The sequence below is a fragment of the Cuculus canorus genome, chromosome 1 (genome assembly GCF_017976375.1).
Source record: "Cuculus canorus isolate bCucCan1 chromosome 1, bCucCan1.pri, whole genome shotgun sequence".
Classification (NCBI taxonomy): Eukaryota; Metazoa; Chordata; class Aves; order Cuculiformes; family Cuculidae; genus Cuculus; species Cuculus canorus.
In genome coordinates, this window is record NC_071401.1 from 125,758,869 (window position 1) to 125,779,097 (window position 20,229).

At 49.0% G+C, this 20,229-nt stretch overlaps 1 protein-coding gene across 2 annotated transcripts in view; it reads left to right on the forward strand.

The window, feature by feature from the left end:
* The first annotated feature begins 3,187 nt into the window (after window positions 1-3,187).
* ATN1 (atrophin 1) overlaps window positions 3,188-20,229 on the forward strand; it is a 28,946-nt gene continuing 11,904 nt past the window's right edge. Inside the window, exon 1 of one of the 2 annotated variants that reach the window (XM_054056681.1) lies at window positions 3,188-3,284. The gene's annotated coding sequence lies outside the window, so the exon portion shown is untranslated. Of the gene's footprint in view, window positions 3,285-3,581; window positions 3,734-20,229 lie in introns of those variants that run through there. The other variant, XM_054056680.1, reaches the window with a different exon arrangement.

Consider the following 20,229-nt stretch of genomic DNA (forward strand, 5'->3'; position numbering starts at 1 on the left):
GCAAGCATCAAGACAAAGAGGTATGTTGGGAAAAAGAGTGGATGAAAGAACAAATGAAGGCTGGAGGCATGCTTATGTTGTGCAACGGGGTGCTGTATGCCAGTGGGGCTGGCTCGGGAATGAGGTGCACCAAGAGCAACACTGCACCCAGGATAAACAGGGACGCCCCAAAACGATATGGTACCACTGGGAACAGGGTGTGGAACTGATGCATTAGGAGCCATCGGCTTAAAAGGGTGTTACAGGGACATTGTTATTAACGTTTTTTAAGTGTTCAGGTAGTTAGCACTACAGAAAAAAAACCCGCCAGGAGATAAATACATCTGTATTCAGTGCCGAGTTTGGATGCCGTACAGTAAACAGTGCTTGGAGCCATGTAACGGACAATAAGAATTACTGAATAAACATCCGTCAAGAGTGCACCATACAGCCTGCACACTGGAAGGCTCTGCCGAGGAAATATTTCGTGATTATACTTACAGGCTATCAGCGTGCAATACAGGGACTTGCCCATACGCATACAAAGTCTCTTTTAGTTAAACGTGCAGACAGACATGTCTGTGTGACGTAGTTTGGGTTCTGCTTGTACAACCAGACCGGCCATAGGCTCTACATCGAAAATGGTTGGGAAGGGCAGTACTTGGTCACTCGGAGCTTCTCACCAGACTGAGTGTGCCAGCTCCAACTGCCCATGCCCCCAGATAAGTCAGTGGCAGCACCTGTATTCAGATTAGACCCTTTGGTGACTTTACCAGGTAACAAAACCAATGAGCCCCCCCTCTTCCCCTTCCCAAAAATCTTCCATCAAAGGCAACTTTTCCAAAACGGCCACGTTTGCCCTCTGTGGGGCTGAACTCAACTGGCGAGTGGAGATGGCTGCCACCAGCCCTGTTTTCCAAGGACACAGGTATGGATGTTTCATGCTTTCAACACTTGGGTGACCCACCGCTCTCCTGCTCCTCAGCACCATTTTGCTCGTACAACCAGCCGTGGTTTCTACCTCTAAAATGGTTGGGCAGTACTTGGTCACTCAGAGCTTCTCTGTAGATCGTGTTTGCCAGCTCCAGCTGCCCATGCCCCCAGAGAAGTCAGTGGCAGCGCCTGAATTCAGATTAGACCCTCCGGTGACTACCAGGTAACAAAACCAACACACTCCCCCCTCCTCTCCAAAAATCCTCCTACAAAGGCAACTTTTCTAAAATGGCCATGTTTGCCCTCGGTGGGGCTGAGCTGCACTTGCGAGGGAAGGCGGCTGCCACCACCCTGGTTTTCCAAGCACACAGGCGAGGATGTTTTGTGTTTCTAACACGCGGATGACCCGCAGCGCCCCGCAGCCTGGTGTGGCCACCGCTCTCCTGCTCCGTTTTGCTTGTACGACCAGCCACGGTTTCTGCATCTAAAATGGTCGGACAGTGTGTGGTCACTCGGAACTTCTCCCCAGATCATGTTTTCCAGCCCATGCCCCCAGAAAAGCCAGTGGTAGAGCCTGAATTCAGATTAGACCCTTTGGTGACTTTAACCAGGTAACAAAACCAACACCCTCTGCCCTCCTCTCCAAAAATCCTCCTACAAAGGCAACCTGGCCATTTTGGGAATGTTTGCCCTCGGTGGGGCTGAACTCCAGTGGCAAGGGAAGGCGGCTGCCACCACCCCGGTTTTCCAAGCACATGAGTGAGGATGTTTTGTGTTTTTAACACCCGGGTGACTCGCAGCTCCCCACAGCCTGGTGTGACCACCGCTCTCCTGCTCCGTTTTGCTTGTACGACCAGCCCTGGTTTCTGCATCCAAAATGGTCGGATAGCACTTGGTCACTCAGAGCTTCTCCCCAGCCCAGGTTTTCCAGCTCCAGCTGCCCATGCCCCCAGAGAAGTCAGTGGCAACGCCTGAATTCGGATTAAACCCTTTGGTGACTTTACTAGGTAACAAAACCAATGGACTCCCCTCCCCCCCTTTTCCCAAACATCTCCATTTGCAGGCAACTTTTCCAAAACGGCCATGTTCTCCCTCGGTGGGGCTGAATTCTGCTTGTGCCGGGAGGCTAGGTGCCGCCAGCCCGTTTTTCCAAGCACACGAGCGCGGGTATTTCCCGTTTCGAACCGCGGGATGCCCCGCACCCGCCCCCCCCCCCGTCCCCCCCGCGCTCCTCGCTGCCGGCGAGGGGGATGCGGGGCGGCTCGGGGCAGCCCCAGGCTCTGCCGGGATCGCGGGGGACGGGGAGGAGCGGCGGGGCAGCTCCGGTGCGGGTGGTGCGGGCTCCGCTCCATCATTGCTCCCCCCCCCCCCCCCCCCCCGCGCCAGGCTCTCCCTTTGTGCCGTTGCCTGGTAACGGGGGGGGGAGGGGGAGGCGGCCGGGAGCGCGCCCGGCCCCGCGTGCGAGTGAGCGCCAGGCGGGCGGCGGCGCCCCCCCCGCGGGCAGCACCTACGGGGCAGCGCTGAGACCCCCTCCCTCCCGCAAGCAGCGCTCCCCCCTGAGCTCCCCCCACCCGGGGGCCAGTGCGGAACCCCCTCCTTTGCGGTCCAGCGCTGAGCACTCCCTGGGGTACAGCGCTGAGCCCCTCTCCCGCAGGCAGCACTGAGCATCCCCCGGGGTCAGTGTCGATCCCCATCCAGCAAGCAGCGCTCCCAGCTGAGCTCCCCCACCCGGGGGCCACTGCTGAGCACCCCGGGGGCAGTGGGGAGACGCGCCCCCACGGGGTCCAGTGCTGACCCCCCCTCCTGCAAGCAGCGCTTCCTTCCGAGGCCCCCCTCCCGCAAGCAGCGCTCCCCAATAAGCGCCCCCCCCCCCCCCTTCAGGGTCAGCGCTGAGCCCCCGTCCGAGCAAGCACAGCTCCCCACTGATTCCCCGCCCTCCAGCAAGCACCGCTCCCCAGTGAGCCCCCCTCTCCCTCAGGAAGCAGCGCTGACCCCCGCCCCCCAACCCGCAAGAAGCGCTCCACAATGAGATCCCCCACCACCACCACCTTCCCCGGGGGGCAGCGCTCACCACTGAGCCCCCTCCCCCACTTTCCCCGGGGAAGCAGCGCTCCCTGCATCCCCCACCCATCCCCATCCCGCCTGGCTGCTCCCCATCTCCCCTCCCAGCCCCGTGTCTGTATGTGTGTGTCGTCTGTGTGTGTGTGTGCGTGTGTGGCTCCTTCGCCCCGGCGCCGTCCTGCCAAAAAGGCTCCTCCGCGCTTTCCGCCCCCCTCCCTCCCTCCCCCCCAGCCTTTGTGAGCGCCGGGGGAGCGGGGCGGGGCGGCTGCCGCTCCCGGGTCCCCCTTTTCCCCGTCCCACGCTCACCGCGGGTGGGTTTCGGGGATGGGGGGGATGCATTCGTGTGGAGGGGCGGGTTGGGGGGGGGGGGTGCGGGAGTGGGGGAGGGAGGGGGCTCGTTCTGGGCTCTTCGGAAATGGGAGGTGGCTTAAAGGCGGGCAGCGGTGGGAGCGGGCGGCGGCGGAGCGCGGGGAGCGCGGCGGGAGAGGGGGGAGAGACCCGCTCCCCCCCGCTATCCCCCCCCTTCGAGCCCCCGCCGCCGCGCCAGGCATCCCGGGAGACGCGAGAGGAAACGAGGGAAAAGGAGGAGGGAGGAAAAGGGGGAGAGAGAGAAAGAAAAGAAATAAAAAAAAAAAGGAGAAAAAAAAAAAAGAGAGAAAAAAAAGGGGGGGTGGGGGGAAGAGCAGCGTTTAAATCCCTTCCCCCCACTTCTCGCCGCCTCCATTCCTCCCTTCATTCGACCTCCTCTCCGCAGCCGCCGGTGAGTCCCTCGCCCGCTCCCTCCCCGCTTGTCATTGTCGCCCACTCCCTGCGTTCTTCCGCGGGGACTCCTTCCCTTCCCCCCCGCCCCGGTCTGTCTGTCGGGGGGGGGGCACGGAGCAAAGTTGGGGGGGGGTCGGGGTTAACCCCCGCGGCGCTGGGGGGATGTGCCATCCCCGCCGTGGGGGCGATGCGGGTCACGGTGGGTCCCCTCCTTGTCCCCCCCACCCTCGTCCCAGTCCCGCTCCCGGGAGCGCTTGTAAATCACCGGGGGGCGCTGCCTGCCCGGGGCTCCGTTGCTGCTTGCGGTGGGAGCATCGTCTCCCCCCCCCCCCCCCCCCCGCCCCAGCCCCGGGTGGATCGGGGGGCGCCGCGGGGGTCCCGGGGCGGGGACACCCCTGCCGTGACGTCACCACCCGCCGAACCCCCTGCCCTGCGGCGGGACATTCGGGGGTGCGGGGATTGGGGAGTGCGGGGTGTCTACCCCCCCAACCCGAGCATCCTCCGCCCCTTCCCGGAGAGCCGCGTATTGTCCCCGCTCTCCCAGGTGCGGCCGGAGGAATGTTTAGACACGATTTTTTTCCCTTGTGAAATCGGGGCGCCCAGGAGCGCCTTCGCGGTTTCCGTGGCAGCGGGTGGGATTCGCCCTTTCCCGCTGGGCCGCCCCCCGCCCCGACCTCCTCATCCCGGGGACCCGCTGAGCTCCAGGTCACTGCATGGGGACCAGGGGAGAGCATCCTCCTCTTGCTGCTCCCCATCCTTATCCTGGGGACCCACTGGGTCGCTTCGTGGGCACCAGGGACAAGCATCCCGCTCCTGCTGCCCCCCATCCTTGTCCCGGGGATCCAGTGAGCTCCAGGTCGCTTCGTGGGGACCAGGGATAGGCATCCCCCTCCTGCTGCCCTCTCCCCCTACCTCATTCTGGGGACCCACTGAGCTCCAGGTCACTTCGTGGGAACCAGGGGCGAGCACCCCCTCCCGATGCCCCCCATCCTCATTCCAGGGACCCGCTGAGCTCCAGGTCCGTTCGTGGTGACCAGAGATGGGCAGCACTCGCTCGGCTGGGCTGGGTGGCATCAGGAGGGGGTTTGTGCTCCCTTCGAGCTGGCTGCTGACCGGGCTGGGTGTCCATTTTTTGGACAAGTGGCATCTGTTGGCCATGCTGCCCGTGCTATCAGCCCCGTGGCTGCCCCGGCTGTCGCTGCGCTTTGCCGAGTGGCCGCTGTGCTGCTGGAGTGGCAGCCATTTGGTCACCGTGGCATTGCTTTGCGCGCTGCCTCTGCTTGACGTTGAGTTCTGCCTTGTTGTGTGTCCCTCAAGTTGCTTTCCAGGCTTGCAGGATCTTTCTTTGCATTTGTCTTTGACTTCTGCGGCCAGTTACTAGTTGCCAGGGTGGCTACTGTAAGAATTTCTGTGGTTCTTGTCTGCAGGGTCTGTTTTGCCATGCTGTGTCCATACCCAGCTGGTCATTCAAATTTGGTTTTGTAATCTCCAGTTGTATTGGGTGGATTGCACAGCAACCACTATGGTTTTCCAGCGTTGAAAGAGTGAGGAGAAAGTAGTGGGCCATTGTCCTAAGGTGGGTGTCAGGAGAGTAGAGGATAAGGAGCTCTGGCCTCAAGCTGCACCAGGGGAAGTTTAGATTGGACATTAGGAAAAATTTCTTCACAGAAAGGGTTATCAAGCACTGGCAGAGGCTGTCCAGGGAGGTGGTGGAGTCCCTATCCCTGGAGGTGTTTAAAAAGCAGGTAGATGAGGTGCTTGGGGACATGATTTGGTAGTGGATGGGTACAGTTGGAGTTGACGATCTCAAAGGTCTTTTCCAACCTAATGATTCTATGATTCTCTGTGCAGATGTGACGCTTCGGGACATGGTTTAGTGGGCGTGGGACATGGATTAGTGGGCATGGTGTTGATAGTTGGACTTGTGATCTTAGAGGTCTTTTCCAACCTTAAGGATTCTATGATAAGAAATTGGAAATGCCATTCATTTTGTGTCCATCTGAATGGTGGAGCGTGGTTCCATGGTTCCACGCCCTTCAGCTATGTGTATGCCTAAAGCTTCAGAGTTTGGCCTTGACTTCCCTCCACAGTCAGTGTGTAGGTGTCAGTGCATCAGCTGAATCCCTGCCTGGGTACCTCTATTTTGTAACCCAAATTCCACAGCTGTTTGAGTTGAAAGCTGGACTCTCCTTTCTTCTAAGCCTGAGGGTATTGTGCATCACTGCTGTGCTGCATGTGCATCCCTGAGGGGCTGGAGCTCCAAAATCGTTCATTACCCATGGATGGGACACTTGTAAATGTGAATGGTCAAATTTGTTGTAATTAATTTAGATCTTTTTTTCCGTATTTCTTGACCAAGTTGTTACTTTTACATTTGTTATTGGTGAGTGCACAACCAATGACTTGTGTATTTCTGCAGCTTCTTGGGAGTGATCTGTTCTTTGAAACTAGGCTTTTCCAATTGTGCTTCATGATGGAGTTTTTTGAGTACAGCCAAGGAGTGAACTTGTACTATGGTACACAGTACACAGTACTATGGTCCTTGCTGGAAATTATGGAACCCCTCCAAACATTTGAAAATTAAATGTGCAGTGGATCCTAATGGAGAAGATTAACAGGTTTAACCTGCTGCAATGGCCTACCTTTACCTCTCTTCATACACGTTTACCTCCTCCCCCAGATTTTATACCCCTTGTATACCTTTGAAAGGTGCTTGCATTCTCACCTTTAGGTTTGTCTGTACAAGAAACTACAGTTGTGTTTCTTGTGGGCATACCTATATGCCAAAATAATAATGGGCATGCAAAGAACTATGATTCTCTAGCACAACAGGATCACTGTACTAAAAGCAAACTGATCTGTATTTTTTTTTTTCAAGAGGGGGAGCATCTAGTCTAGTTGTACTAGAAGATCATTGTAGGTCCCTTCCAACTGAAATATTCTATTTTTATTTGTAGCTGAAATGATTCAGGCAGGTTTTCTTCTTCCTAAAGTTCAGCCTCTGTCACTACTAGTATAACATACTTTCCTGGTTCCTCCTGGAGCTCCCCTATGTTCTTCAGCGTTTTTCTGGGTGGTGGAAATGGAGGGAAGCAGTTGCTGTGGAATACAAAGCTATATGGAGAAGAATTATTTGTTTACTGGCTCTGAGGTGTAATACCATTGCAAATGCAGTCTCTGAAATTGGCCTGAACGTTTATTCAGCTGTGCTCCTCCTTAAGGATCTACCTGAATGTTTACCCGATCTATTTTTCCTCTTTGTGTGTCTTGTGTTTTCTTCTGAGAACCTGTCTTCTCCTCTGTCAGACTGTATCTTCCCAAGTTGCTTTTTTCTTTCTTCCATTCTCTTCTGGACAGAAGAAAAATCTATTGCCTTCAGTGGATTTTCTGATCTTTCTTCCTCCATTAGGTGATGCTATGTATGAAGTGCATTTCTTGCATTTATCACTTCATGTCTTCCATCTGTACTTCTTGAGGGCTGTTCCTAGTGAAGTATGGAACAGTAATGCTTTACAAATTTTTTAAAGGCCAAAGGACAAGGCAACGCAAGTTCTGAGTGTGTTTAAAAGTTGAGATGTCTCTGAAATAGTCATACTGTTAATCAAGTGAGCTGCACCTAGCAGTCTTCTGCAGAATTAATTCATGTCATCACTGCCTGAGTCTCGTCACAGTGGATGGTTTAACATGAATGTGAGATGCTCCATCTCAGTGCCTTGCCTGAGTTACTGAAGATGCAGCAGTGCCCAAGACATCTGTTGCCAGGTTGGCCATGTACACATCCCATTCCTCTTTGTGTCACGCTGAGCTGGATACTGGAGAATCTGTTGTGTCCTTCCAGTTGTGTTTTGGGCAGTCATGGGTCCAACAGCCTCTGTCCTTGGTGAGACGTGTATGGAGAATGATGAGATGGAGGTGCTTCCAGCTCAAGTGGTTTGAGCTTCACCTCTACCTTAGTCTGGTTGGCTAATCTGGCCTTCAGGCGTTATGAGGGTAAGGCTTTGGCGTATGTTAAGTGTTTAACACAAGTCAACTTTGTAAGAAAGCAATCCCTTTAGAAGCATTGCCTTTCTTCTAGTTCTGATAGTACTCCTGCGGAAATCTCTGCCAGTCTGTTTTCTGTGCTTGTTGTGGTGGTGAACACTGATTTGTTGTTATCGCCTATAAAGATATCAATGTTTGATTGATTTTTGTGGCAGTATTTTCACCTACAAACCAAAGGGTAAGTACAATATCTTCTCCAAGCAATTTCAGCCAATGATGACCTGTCTGGACTTTGTTAAAGAAGCATAGTTGGTTGCTTTCAATCTTCCTTCATGTTTCCTGCTCTGGTGACATTGTTCATCATAGATCAATTTAGCTGGAAAATTTTAGTCTTCTACAAGCCACTTGGTGATACTCTTGTTTCTTCCATGAGGTCTCTGTGTTGTAGATCACTTAAGTGAAGGTTGCCTTTGGGCAACCTCTTTGAACAGTGAATTAGATATGCTCTCTGTGTTTGTGTATATATATATTTATGTGTGTGCATATGTGTGTGTAACATATCCTATATAATACATAGTGCTATATCTTATATTCAATTTTATATTGATATACGCAGCCTAATATATTGGACATGTATCTCTAGCATAGTATTTTGGATATACTACTGTTTCTTTTTCAGAGGGTGCGATAGATGAAGTGATTTTCCTCAGAATTGCCAGACACATGAAGAGGATCCACCCTTTGTGAAGAGTGGTTTATCCAGTTACGATTATCCATCAAGCTCATACATTTCTAGACCATTGTTTTGAAAGTATAGTGGCACTAAGAGCTAGACCCCATTGTTGTTTGGCCTCTTTGAATGCTAGTGACTTTAGCATTGAAAAACCAGTTCTGATCGCCTGGCTGCTCCACTCCTTTGCACAGCACGTAGCAGGGAATGTCGCGTGGTGGTCTTTGCAGAAAATGCTGGAGGATTTATTCTAGAATAAGATAAATCATGTGAAGATTTCCAGTGATAGACTAGATCTCCGTGCAGGTTTTTCAAGTGATTGATTCCTCATACTTTTCACATTTTGTACTTTCTGTGTGGGTTTTGTTTAGCCTCAGCTCCTATGCATTAGACCTGGTGTGTTTGTCTTGTAGGTTAAAGAGCCCTCTGCTGTCAGAAATCTTCTCTCATCCTAGGCAATGGTCAAGTTGTCTTTTAACCTTTTTTCTGATAAACTAAATATATTGAGCTTATTAAGGATCTTGACGAGGAGTTATCAGACTTCCTTCTTGTTCTTTTTTTTTGGAAGTTATCAATTTGTTAGCAGCATTTTTGGAGTATGCAAGTAAAAACTGCAAACATTCCTCCCATAATGGGCCCACCAGTCCTCTATATAGTCAGATAAAAATCATCTCTCTGTTCCCACTCCTGAAGAGTATTCCTTTCTTTATGCACCAGTGGATTTCATTCATAGACTCACAGAAACATAGAATAGTCTTGGAAATGACTTTTGAGATCATCAGGTCCAACTGTACCTCTCTACTACTAAACCATATCTCTGAGTGCCTCACCTACCTGTCTTCTAAACACCTCCAGGGATAGAGACTCAACCACCTCCCTGGGCAGCCTCTGCCAGTGGCTGAGATCCCTTTCAGTGAAGAAATTTTTCCTAATAGCCAATTTAAACCTTCCCTGGTGCAACTTGATGCCATTTCCTATCATACTATCACTTGATACTTGAGAGAAGAATTCATGCAGGAATAGCCCCTTAGACGTCTCATGCTAGGTTTGCTGGGTTCGATTTGCTATCTGCCATTAATTACAAGGCCTTTTCAGAGCTCCTGTGTATCTTTGGATCTTCCTTGGACCTTGATAGCATTCAACATTCCTCTGTTCTTGTAAAAATCTTTCATAATTATAACGTGTCTTTCTGTATGACCCCATTGCAGCAGTAGCAAAAACTGGTCTGCTGGAGTTTCCATTTCATTATCTGCCATCTTATCTGCCTCAGCACCACCTGCAAACATTACCTATGCTTCTGCAAACTTTGTTGGGTTGGTGCCTTCACCAGCTACCAGTGGTATTCCATGATAGGCCCCGGTTGCCTCTCAACAGTGAGCTTTGAGGAGCTTTGTTTTTGACAGAGGGATGAGTCTTTTTGCTGGGACAGGTCATGCTTGTGCTGTAGCTGTGCACCACGCTTCAGCCCACAGGTTGTCATGTGCTGCTTTACAGAGGTTACCCAAGGCAGTGAAAATATTTCAGGCACTGATTTCTCTTGCCATCATGCCTTTTCTTCTGGCAGTCCAATCTGAGCGCAATTTGGCCTCAATCTCTGAGCTCAATTGCTCACTTCAGGGGTGGAGGCCTGTGTCTTGTGGTCGTTAAGGCAGGTTATGTATCTGTAGCACTTTATCGTGAATTGCTTGCTTTGAATTCTCTTGGGTTTGGGGTGAATTTTAGATACGTGTGACTTTTAATCCATCGTGTCATGACCAGGAAGACTTTGATTGAGCTATAACTATCATGTTCTCTGATTCCATAAAATCATAAGAACTAAAATTGTACTTCACCATGAACTTAGCAAAGTCCTGGGCATGGTTCAGCATTGGCACAGGTTCCCAGGGAGGCTGTCTGAGGAGTTCATGACAACCTCATCTGGCATTGCATTTTACTATGAGAAGGGATTTTGAGTGCAGACCTCCAGCAATCTCTTCCAGGTAAATCTGCCTGTGACACACCATTGGGCTTCCCTTCCCTTGGCCCTACAAGTGTGGGCAGGATCATCCTACTTGGCCAGATCTGTAGGCCAAAGAAAAGCTGTAGTATCCCAAGCAAGGAAGTGACTCAAAACTTATCAGTGTCTCAGGTCTGCTGTACAATTGTTCCTGTGCCCATCTCTGTGGCCTCAGTTCACTCCTTTCCTTCTGGATCTGTCTGTCCGTTCATCTTCATCCTATTCAGATGCTTTCCCTTTGCACAAATGGCTCTCACATGGGCTTCCAGCCAAGAATCCCTAGAAGCAGAATCAAAAGAGCATCCTTGGGTCACTGGCTGTAAACGCTCTTTGGGCATCATGCCAGCTCCTTTATTTTGCAAACTTAGTGAATTCTGCCTTAATAATGATTTTCTTTTGCCCCTCTTATGCTCCGTGTTCATCAGCACTGTAGAAACTGCTTTCTGCACCTTCTCCAATCCATTTTCATCTTTCCTGGTGTTAAGTAACTGCAGTATTAAGTGGCCTGACAGAGGATGTCTGACAAGCACAGTGTCCAGTGGTAGTCATACTTTTTCTCATCGGTTGATAATACCTTGTCTGATGCCTTCAAAGTGACAATGGTGTCTAACCCACTCAGTCGTGCCTCTTCATTGCCCTTCCTAGTTCCTGTGGGAGGAGCATGTCTGCACACACCTTTCAAGATGTGGGAGAACTATGGGTTTGTGCAGGGCCATTATGATTTCACTATTTTGTTTTCATTCCTTTCTCAGGATTTTTCTAGCATACTTGAAGGCTGCCAAATGCTAAGGTGACATTTTCATGGATCTACGTCTCATATCCCAGGGATATCACTCTTGAATGGCACCAATGGACTAGTCTGGCTGAATAGTCAGCTCAGAGTCCATAATTTCACGTGTGGAGATGGACTTGTTTTTCCTCTGTGTGCATTTTTTTATATTTATCTGGATGGAAGTTCAAGTGTCACTTGATCACCCAGCCACTCTGCTTGGAAAATCCTTCTACAGTTCCTCTCAGTGAGAAGTGGGGAATTCTCATCCTCATTATTATCCTCATTAATTTACTCTTGACAGCCACATTGGCCTCCCCTTACCCTTTTTCTGTTTGCATCCTGGTTTTACTTCTTCATTGTTTTATTTTCTTAAGTTCTCTCTTTAAATTTTCATCATCTGCGATACTGACAGTGTCTCCTAATGCCTTTGGGAGGTAGGACATTGATCCTTGTTAGAAGTCATCAGGCTTTCTTCCACCCAGCCTGATACTTATAGCACATCATTCATTCAAATCCATTTGCAGAGTTTGATCCTTCTAGCTACTGAGTTCCTGTCTGGATCTTCTCTACGCTCTGACTCGTTTGCCTGGACTGAAGGTTTTGAGCAGGGTCATATCCTTGCCTGCACCTCCCTCTGCCTGCTTCAGAATGATACAGGTCTTGGCAGAAAGGCACGACCATGCTTTTCACTGGTCTGTTACTGAAGGGTAGGATGGATTATGTGACTACTTTGACTTTGGATTCACCTTCTGGTTTCCTGTATTCTTATATGTGTCCTGCAGCTGCAAAGTTGCCAGCATTCTTCCCCAGTAAAGACTTGCAGTAGAAGTCTGGAACCATGACTGGTGAATAACTTCCAGGTATCAAAGACTGGGGAACTGTGGTACCTGGAGTCACGGTCACAAGTTACAACAAGGAATTTATGACTGATAATCATAGAATCATAGAATAGTTTGAGTTGGAAGGGACCGTAAAGCCCATCCAGTTCCAACCCCCCTGCGATGAGCAGGGACACCTCCCAGTGGATCAGGCTGCCCAAGGCCCCATCCAGCCTGGCCTTGAACACTTCCAGGGATGGGGCAGCCACAGCTGCCCTGGGCAACCCGTGCCAGTGCCTTGCTACCCTCATTGTGAAGAAATTCCTCCTTACATCTAGTCTAAATCTGCCCCTCTCCAGTTTATACCCATTGCTTCTCGTCCCGTCACTACAAGCCTTTGTAAACAGTTCCTCTCCAGCTTTCCTGCTGCCCTTTCAAGTACCCGTTCCAGCAGCTCCATATCCTTCTTATGTTGAGAATTCCAGAACTGGACACAATACTCCATATGAGGTCTCACAAGAGAGGAATAGAGGGGTAGAATCTCCTCCCTTGACCTGCTGGCCATGCTTCTTTTGATGCAGCCCAGGACACGTTTGGCCTTGTGGGGTGTTTGCACACTGGAATGGGTGACATGGGTCAGCTCGGGAAGTTTCGCTCTTTGAAATGTTCAGGACTTGTGTGGATGAGGCCCTGAGCAAGCCCTTCTAGATTTGGGGTCATCCCTGCTGTGAGCAGGAGCTTGGGCCTGCAGAGGTCCCTTCCAGATGACATCTTTCTTTGAGTAGCCCATGTTGTCTTTGAGTAATTTACTTTACATTTCTTAGGAAAGGGACATCTATGTATAAAAAGGAGGAGTTGGGTGTTACAATAGACCCTTTACCTGTAACAGCTCCACAGGCATGGTGGGCTGGGGAGTTGCAAATATAGAAGACGCAGCACTTTCTAAAACAGTGAGGATGAAGAGTGTGATGTGCCCTTCCTCTGCATCACACATCAGGAAGCGTACATCCTACTCACGGAGAGAAGAGCCCAGTGTGTTGCATGGTCCTCCAATGGGCCTTCCTTTGGTGACAGGGAATGATTCTTGGGAGATTTTTAAGCAAATCTGTTACATACTTACAGTCATTTTAGTGTACCCTCAGGAATCGTTTTACGATTAATGTAACCTTCTTTAGTACATCTAACCTTCATTTAATGAATCAAACTTTATTTTTGGTTGCTTCTACAAAAATTAATATCTTCTTCTATGCTGTAAATTAAGTTATTGTTAAATGCATGAATGTTTTTATTATTTGTTACCTCACTTTAGCTCTAATTTGTTTTTATTTCACTCTGCTCATCAGAAAATGTTGGGTTTTTTTTTTCTCAGATATGTTTTTCATTGAATGGAGGCTCCAGAATTACGGCTTTCATACTTAAAATAACATTGTTAACTCCTCATGGTTGTGCAGAATTAAGAAAACAGAATATTAATATAGATATAATAAATGTAAACTGGCTTTATCTCCCAAGACTGCCAGCACTCTATGAGTTTATTTTTAGTACTCTTTTTGGGCACCCTTTCCTGAGTTGTGGGCATTTTAATTTTTATTTATTATCTTACTGGTGAGATGGAGCACCATGACACGTGAATTTATCAACAAGTACATATCAGAAAAGGACTAATGCTGTTGGGTCAGGTCATCTTCCTGTTTTGTACAGGAAGTATTATTTTAGGAATGGAATTAGAGAATGATTTGGGTTGTAAGGGACCTTTAAAGATCGTGTGACATGGGCAAGGACACCTTCCACTGTGTCAGGTTGCTCAAAGCCCTGTCCAATCTGACCTTGAACACCGCCAGGGATGGGGCAGCCACAACTTCTCTGGGCAACCTGTGCCAGTGCCTCACCACCCTCAGTAACAAATTCTAAACCAATCATCTTCCAGTTTAAAGCTGTTGCCCCTTGTCCTGTCACTACAGGCCCTGGTAAAAAGCGTCTCTGTCTTTCTGGCAATCACCCTTTATATATAGAAATACCACAATAAGGTCTTCCTGGAGCCTTCTCTTGTCCAGGCTGAACAACCTCAACTCTCTCAGCTTTTCTTCATTAGATGATTTTTGTGGCTGTCTTCTGGATCGGCTCCAACAGGTCCATGTCTCTCCTTTACTGAGGACAACGTGCAAAGCATTTGACACCATCCCACACGACACTCTTGTCTCTAAATTGGATTTGACAGATGGACCACCTGGTGGATAAGGAATTGGCCGGATGGTCGCATGTAAAGAGTTGTGGTCTATGGGTCAATGTCCAAGTAGAGATTGGTGACAAATGGCATTCCTCAGGGGTCGGTATTTAGACCGTTGTTGTTTAACATCGTTGTTGTAGACATGGACAGTGGGATTGAGGGCACCCTCAGCAAGTTTGCTGGTGACACCAAGTTGTGTGGCATTGTTAACACGCTGGAGGGTAGGAATGCCATCCAGAGGAACCTTGAGAGATTTGAAATGTAGGTCTGTGTGAACCTCATGAAGTTCAACAAGGCCAAGTGCAAGGCCCTGCACCTGAGTTGGGGCAACCTCAAACACAAATACAGGCTGGGCAGAGAGTGGATTGGGAGTGGCCCTGAGGAGAAGGACTTGGGGTGCTGGTGGATAAGAATACCCTGAAATGCATCTCGTTAGATCCCATGGACCTAATATTTGTATATGTTTGGGTTCCTGAGGTGGTCTCAGACCTCATCTTATCTGACATATAGGGGTAGATGTAGATCAAGAAGATTAATTCGACTTGTATGTTAGAGGGTGTATAATTTGCCCTTCAGTACAGAATGAAGTCTCTGAAAGTACACAAACATTTCCTGGTGACCGGTTTCATGCAATACTTTGAAGATGAAACACTCCAATGAAATTCCAGTACATTGCTAATATAAAGTCAATTTTCATATAGAAAATTACAAAAATTGACAACTGCCACTGTTTTTATACTGAACTCCTGTATTTTGATTTCTGAGCAGTCCCTGTCGTCTCTTCAGTGGCAGAGGGCTGTTTCATGGTATTTCCGCCAAGCCTCCCTAGTGGGGCAGCTCTCAGCCCTTCTTGGCCGTGTCTGATGGTTGCTAGTTCTCAGATGCTCCTGTCAGCAGGGTGGGGATGGAGAAGCAGAGGACAGGAAGGTGTGTGTTCTGATCACGAGCGGGGTGTGGGGTGTGCAGTGGTGCAGGAGTGGCCCGTGGTAGGCCAGTGAGCAGGTGGAGAAAGCTTTTGCTAATACTCACTACCTTTAGCCTGGTCTCAGGAGTATTTCAGTCCCCGAGGAGCGGCTGAGGAACCTGGGGTTGTTTAGACTGGAGAAGAGGAGGCTGAGGGGAGACCTTATCGCTCTCTACAACTGCCTGAAAGGAGGTTGCAGAGAGATGGGTGTTGGTCTTTTCACCCAAGTGAGAGGTGATAGGACAAGAGGGAATGGCCTCAGGCTGTCAGTAGAAGTTTAGATTGGACATTAGGAAAAATTTCTTCGGAGAAAGGGTTATCAAGCACTAGCAGAGGCTGCCCAGGGAGGTGGTGAAGTCCCCATCCCTGGAGGTCTTTAAAAGGCACATAAATGAAGTGCTTAGGGATATGATGTAGTAGTAGACAGGTATGGTTGGAGCTGATGATCTCAGAGGTCTTTTCGAACCTAGTGATTCTATGATTCTGTCATCCTTTGGCTTCACATTAGTGCTGGGGGAGGGATGTAGTTCAGGCTTCGTCTACTGGGTAGGCAAGAGTGTTAACTGGAGTATGATGATTTAGCCAGGACTGCAGTTTTATTCCTTGAGCAATCCACATTCCAGCCGGAGTTCACAGCCCCTACATCCAGACAGTGTTGAAATTATTTTGTAGGAGGCAGAAAAATGCCTCTGTTTGAAAACTACCTTTCATTTGGTGTGCATAGATGTATTTCTTCTTAATCAAATTAAAAAAAATTGCAATCCATGGGAATAGCCATACCCAAGATAACATCAGGCACACACATTGCCCACTGCCATCTTGGTATTCAACCATTTTTTAATTTAATCTCTTTGCTTGCATATTCATTTTCACTGTTACGGTAATGTCACACTCAGTGTACCCATCAAAAGGCTGATGATAAGGCTGTGACATGCAACCTGAACCCTGACCTATTCATTCATTGCTATGTGACGCTGAATACAGTGCCTTTCCTCCCTTTCTCCACCATGCCCTGTAGTAAGACACCAAGGTTCCAGCATGAAGTCAGACAGTCGGCCATTGGGAAATGTGCTTCAGGTTGTCTGATAGCACTGTTTGGGCAAAACTTTGTGTTTTCGAGGTACTACATAGTTGTTAATCTTAATAACATTTCTTGGAATTTTTCTGCCATTTTATAAAAGGGGGGAATGGAGGCAGGAGTTAAAATGCCTGAGACTGTCGTTCACTCGGTAGATATATGTGTGTAGTTACCTATATATGTGTGCGTGTGTGTATACATGGGCCAGCTTCTGACTTCTCACCCAAGTTGTATGTCCCCTGGCTGTACTGCTGCAGTGGGCATTCCCATCTGAGTGGTCTTTACCTGTCAAGAGGGATCCATCAGTTATCATCCCATCTGACTTTCAGGACACTTTCCATCATCTGCAATGTGTTAGAAAGCAGCTGTGTTTGTTTTGCCACCCTGGTTTCTGCCTCCAGTGCTAACCAGTGCCTTTGCAGAAGGGAGAAGAGAAAAAACAGGGTGGGAACACAGAGCTAATGAATTACAGAGCAGCAAACTCAAGTTTAGTTCTCAGACCTTCTGACTTCTCAGTCCATGCTTTTGCATGCCAAATGCCTTTGATTTCCTGTCAGATTTCGGATGTAGTTCCTGCATTTCAAAAAATGGCTTAAGGAATAGTCACTGTGTACTTTCAGCTGTTCCCATCTGAAGAAAACAAGAGGTTTGAGCTTCAGAACATCTGTACTTAAAGGAACTTCACTGACTCCAAACTTATTTCCGTAGACCGGCATCTAGTGGAAGGTAATGCTAGCTATGTCTGTAGTAACAAACTAAAAGGGCCGCAGCACTGGTGCGCTGTTTGTCCATTAGGATGGTGTTCCTTTGTATGGTCTTTGACCTGTGCTAACAAGCTCTCTTCTAGATGATGCCTGAGCATGGTTTAGGAGTTGGTGTAGGACTATACCTATTCCTGGTGGCCAGGTTAGATATGTCCGTTCCTTTTTGAAAGATAATGCCATGTGGGTGCAAGCTGTGTAACACCAGTCATCCAGGACCAGAGAACAAGTGCTGTCCCATTTTGTTTAAAAGTATAGATGCTGTCAAATTGCTGCTTCTTGAAGTATTTGGGTTCCTCATGGCTGGCACAGGAAATTTTTAGTTCATTTCTGCTTCGAGACTGAATGATCCAGCCATGCACCTTGACATCTTTGCACTCACTGCCTCCAGCTGGTGTATGGTCTACCAGGCAGGGCCTAGGAGAAGCCTCAGTGGAGAGAGGAGGCTACATCAGTGCTATTCCTCTCCACCTGCAAATCATCGCTGGCTGGCTCAGGATGAGCTCCTGTGTCACGTACGATAGTCACGTCCTGCCTGCTGCGCCTCCCCTCCTGCTTGGACCAGGTCTAAATCAGCCTGAGATTACTGAGATGTTACAGTCGGAGAAGATCAGGAGTAGTAGATAATAAAACCAAGTATAATAAATGTTGGTTGGGTTTTTTTTTTCTCCCAAAAGAAATAGAAGAAGCTGTGGTAACTATTGACAACTGAGTACCAGCAGTTAATATCAATGAAGACTGGGTCAGGCCTTAAATGTCTGCTAGCTAAAGAAAGGCTGCTGGAAATGTCTGCTAGCTAAAGAAACACTGCTGAATTAATGGTGGTGTTAGCTGTTTTCCTTAAATAAGTGGCATGGATACTGAGAGCCTTTAGCTCTCCCTTCTCCTGTCATTGGCCCTGAGAGGGCTAGCTGCATCTCAGCTGATGTTTAACCTTCTCAAGCAGATGGAGCCCTGGACTCCGACTGCCCATCCTGGAGTCTGCTCTGCCGTCGAGCACCAGCTGAAGCGACAAAATCCGTCAGCTCTCAGTGGATTTGGGGGTACCTCTGAGACTTCCCTGTATCACTGGAATTCACCTTCCTGCTCCTGGGACGTGTACTGGGTGTACCTGTGCAAAGCCACAGGCATGTGCAAGCTTTTGGGGCACGTGGCTTGGTTTGTCATTTACGGTCCTATCTGGGACCCCAAACACCATCCCAGACAATTTGGTCCTGTTCCCATTCCTTCTGCTGCTGTTGCCATCTAGGGAAATGTGTTTTCTCAGACCCTCATTCTAACATGTAGATGCTCTCCTGAGCCAAGGACAAGCATTCACACGGCTTTCTAAGAGAGACCAAGGGTGTGTAGTGAGGTAGGTAAAATTTGAGTGCATCTCATTTGAGATTGACTTGATTTCAGTTTTGTTACCGGTGAAGAGTTGCTCCACACTATAGCCTGGGTAGGGAGGGTTTATCTGCATCCTTTAATAGAAGAGGAACTGCTGCCCGTGATCTCCTGGCTGCCTGTGCAGACAGCCTACCTTTGGCAAGGAGAATTACTTGAAGCTGTGGAGGAGGAGGAGCAGTATCCATTTTGGATCCCACATGAGGATGCCTGTTGAGTGTGTGTTGCTTGTAGGAAACTGCACCGGGGCTTGCGAGAGAATATGGAGGGGTTTGGGCAGTAAGCCAAACCAAGCTGGGTTATATGAAATGCAAACAGAAAGCAGCAATTCGCGATGCCTCATAACTCAATCAAACCTGTAAAGGGCTTTGCAGGGCCAGAAAAAGGTTATCCCTTAGACAGCAGCACTGCCAAATGTCTCATTTTCTTTCCAGAACCACAGAGCCTTAAGAACTCTTCGAAGACATTTACAGGGATCTCCTGTGATGGGAAGGGTTAGGTGTAACTTTGTTAATTGTTACGGCTCACATTGCAGTCTTTTATTTCATGGTTGTTAAAATTAGAAGGCAGTGTTGGCATCCTCTCATCTGGCCTCTGACATAACAGTTGCTGTACTGAGCCTAATAATGCATGGGTCAGATCTGTTATATGTTATAGGGAAGTCTTTGCCCTCTAAGCAATAGAATCTCCTGCCTCAGTTGTTAATTATGCCTACTGAGACATAACTCTTTGCTTCTGGCTTTGTTTGGCACTGCATATTCAGCTTTTGACAGAAGTACCGAGTTGGTATTTCTTTTAAAAAAGGGAAGTTTCAGGATGTGGTTGGCTGCATATTATTTCTTTGACTTCCTTCTCTAGAAAGAAGACCGTAATTGTCATTACAGCATTACTGGAAAGCTGAAGTGAGACCTGTGCGCTGCACTGTGACGTTTGGTTCTTTGATGTGGGAGGGGTGGGTTGCATCCCTGTTGAACGGAGGTCCCTTTCCTAAGAAATGCAAAGTAAATTAGTCAAAGACAACATGGGTTACTCAAAGATGTCATCTGGAAGGGACCTCTGCAGGCCCAAGCTCCTGCTCACATCAGGGATGACGCCAAATCTAGGAGGGCTTGCTCAGGGCCTCATCCACACAAGTCCTGAACATTTCAAAGAGCGAAACTTCCCCAGCCGACCCATGTCACCCATTCCAGTGTGCAAACACCCCACAAGGCCAAACGTGTCCTGGGCTGCATCAAAAGATGAGTGGCCAGCAGGTTGAGGGAGGGGATTCTGCCCCTCTGTTCCTCTCTTGTGAGACCTCACCTGGAGTATTGTGTCCAGTTCTGGAATTCTCAACATAAGAAGGATATGGAGCTGTTGGAACGTGTCCAGAGGAGGGCTACAAAGATGATCAGAGGGCTGGAGCACCTTCCATACAAGGACGGGCTGAGAGAGTTGGTGTTGCTGAGCCCGGAGAAGAGAAGGCTCCGAGGAGACCTTAGAGCGACCTTGCAGTACGTGAAGGGGCTGCAGGAAAGCTGGGGAGGGACATTTTACGAAGACTTGTAGTGATAGGATGAAGGACAATGGATATAAACTGGAGAGGGGCAGATTGAGACTAGACATAAGGAAATTCTTCAGAATGAGGGTGGTGAGGCACTGGCACAGGCTGCCCAGGGAAGCTGTGGCTGCCCCATCCCTGAAGATGTTCAAGGCCAGGTTGAATGGGGCCTTGAGCAGCCTGATCCAGTGGGAAGTGTCCCTGGCCATCACAGGGGGTTGGAATTAGATGATTTTTTGAG